The sequence below is a fragment of the Cherax quadricarinatus genome, unplaced genomic scaffold (assembly GCF_038502225.1).
Source record: "Cherax quadricarinatus isolate ZL_2023a unplaced genomic scaffold, ASM3850222v1 Contig4428, whole genome shotgun sequence".
NCBI classification, from domain to species: Eukaryota; Metazoa; Arthropoda; class Malacostraca; order Decapoda; family Parastacidae; genus Cherax; species Cherax quadricarinatus.
This window is the reverse complement of record NW_027199454.1, coordinates 25,162-27,709: the sequence shown is the minus strand read 5'-3', so window position 1 is coordinate 27,709 and position 2,548 is coordinate 25,162. Positions and strand designations below refer to the sequence as shown.

General features: G+C 46.7%; 1 non-coding gene across 1 annotated transcript; it reads right to left on the bottom strand.

Moving 5' to 3' along the window:
• Positions 1 to 2,184: 2,184 nt before the first annotated feature.
• Positions 2,185 to 2,303, bottom strand: LOC138852145 (5S ribosomal RNA). Its single transcript, XR_011391583.1, has one exon. It is a non-coding gene; the product is annotated as a 5S ribosomal RNA (ribosomal RNA).
• Between the last annotated feature and the right edge of the window lie 245 nt (positions 2,304 to 2,548).

Sequence of the window (2,548 nt, the reverse complement as noted above, 5' to 3'; positions counted from 1 at the left end):
AGTATGGGGGTGAAGGATAAGACCAAGGGGGAGAGAGAGAAATGTGAGGGGGGAGAGAAAGGGTAGAGAGAGGGAGAAAGAGAGGGAGAGGGAGAGGGAGAGAAAGAGAGAGGGAGAAAGGAGGGAAGAAGGCTATGAGAGAGAGAAACGCGAGGGAGGGAAAAGGTAAGAGGTCTGTGGGGGAGGCAGTCAAATTCCAAGGGTCAGCTGTGTGTACTCACCTAGTTGTGGTTTCGGGGTCGAGACCCAGCTCCTGGCCCCGAGTGTGTATGTGTGTGTGCGCGTGTGTGTGTGTGTGTGTGTGAGCACGTCAGTTGTTTATATGTCCCAGAAATACAATTCACTTCTGTGTATCCGTAATACTAATGAGATACCACTAACCCTGAGAGTAGTTCTAATAATTATAATACTAGCGTGTGTTAACAAGTCATTCTTTCACCCAGTTATGTACTACCTTTTACTACATGTGTAGAGGAGGGAGAGGGTGTGGGGGAGAGAGAAAGGGTAGAAAGAGGGAGAGAGAGGAGAGAGAAAGGGTAGAAAGAGGGAGAGAGAGGAGAGAGTATACGGGTGAGGGATAAGACCAAGGGGGAGAGAGAGAAATGTGAGGGGGAGAGAAAGGATAGAGAGAGGGAGAAAGAGAGGGAGAGGGAGAGAAAGAGAGAGGGAGAAAGGAGGGAAAGAGGGTATTGAGAGGGAGAAACGCGAGGGAGGGGAAAGGTAAGAGGTCTGTGGGGGAGGCGGTCAAATTCCAAGGATCAGCTGTGTGTACTCACCTAGTTGTGGTTCCAGGGGTCGAGACCCAGCTCCTGGCCCCGAGTGTGTATGTGTGTGCGCGCGTGTGTGTGTGTGTGAGCACGTCAGTTGTTTATATGTCCCAGAAATACAATTCACTTCTGTGTATCCGTAATACTAATGAGATACCATTAACACTGAAAGTAGTTACATGTGTACCCAGTACTTGCTTCTCAGATTGTACTGTCTTTGTGTCCTAGACCATTATCTCTGGAAACTGTTGTCAGAGCTGTAGTCCCATTAGCCACGACTTAATCCTCCTGCTTAATCCTTACTCCTACAAAGTTTATCTTCCTACTACTGCTAGGTGTTTTGTGTATGATAATCGCTCTGGAGCAGGGTTTAGATATCGAGTTACCAGTGACCGCTGGGCCGGCTCTATCACACAGACTTCCCCCAACCACAAACAGGTGATTTGTACGTTACTGGTCAGAGGGGACGTCCATCCAGATGCCTGATGTACGATGCTCGCTGTACGATGCTTGCTGTATGATGACTCGTGCACCTCGCCCTTCCGCCGCTGGCTTCTTCGCTATACTTATCTCGTTGCCCTTTTGAGTCCTCATTTACCACACTTATCACTTGTATACTGCTACTTTTATAATTTACACTTCACTTTGGGTAAGTACACTACTTATTTGTGATGACACCCAGCCTGTTATGGCGGCGCTACTCCCTCAGGCCTACTGCTGCCACCACCTCTGCTTATATATATTTATGTATATGTATGTATATATATATATATCCCCTTTCTGGCTAGCTTGTTCACTCTGTGTGCTACATCACATTTTGTCGTTAGCCACCCTCTCTTAATTCTATTTGGTCTTTTCTCTTTAGTCACTCGATTTGTACTTTGTATATGTGTAACAATGTGGCAACAGGTGCCAACTAGGCCTCAACGACTGGTGCTTTGAAATTTTGTTGTATAATTGTTGTTTTGTTGTATAATTTCAGGCTTTCTCTCGCCTTCACTTTATTTATGTTTGCTAATACACTGGTTATCACTTTATGCCTCTCTTAATTCTATTTGGTCTTTTCTCTTTAGTCACTCGATTTGTACTTTGTATATATGTAACAATGTGGCAACAGGTGCCAACTAGGCCTCAACGACTGGCGCTTTGAAATTTTGTTGTATAATTTCAGGCTTTCTCTCGCCTTCACTTTATTTATGTTTGCTAATACACTGGTTATCACTTGTAGGGTTGTTCACTGACGTTGTCACTAACACTGGTTGCTTCTAGCTGCTAAAACACGCCCTAAAAGCCCTAAGATTCTCGGAGCCTGGCGCCTGTGACCCACTACACTGCGTGTGTGTGTGTGTGTGTGTGTGTGTACTCACGTGTTGAGCTTGCAGGGGTCGAGTCCAAGCTCCTGGCCCCGTAAGATTTATGTCAACAGCATTTGGTGTTCCCAGGCGGTCACCCATCCAAGTACTAACCAAACCCAACGTTGCTTAACTTCGCTGATCGGACGAGAAGCGGTGCATTCAACGTGGTATGGCCGTTGACACACACACACGTACACACACACACGTGTATGTGTGTGTGTGTGTGTGTGTGTGTGTGTGTGTGTGTGTGTGTGTGTGTGTGTGTGTGTGTGTGTGTGTGTGTGTGTGTGTGTGTGTGTGTGTGTGTGTGTGTGTGTGTGTGTACTCACCTAGTTGTTGCTGCAGGGGTCGATTCACAGCTCTTGGCACCTCTTCTTCACTAGCCGCTACTAGATCACTCTTCCTGCTACATGAGCTTCATCATAC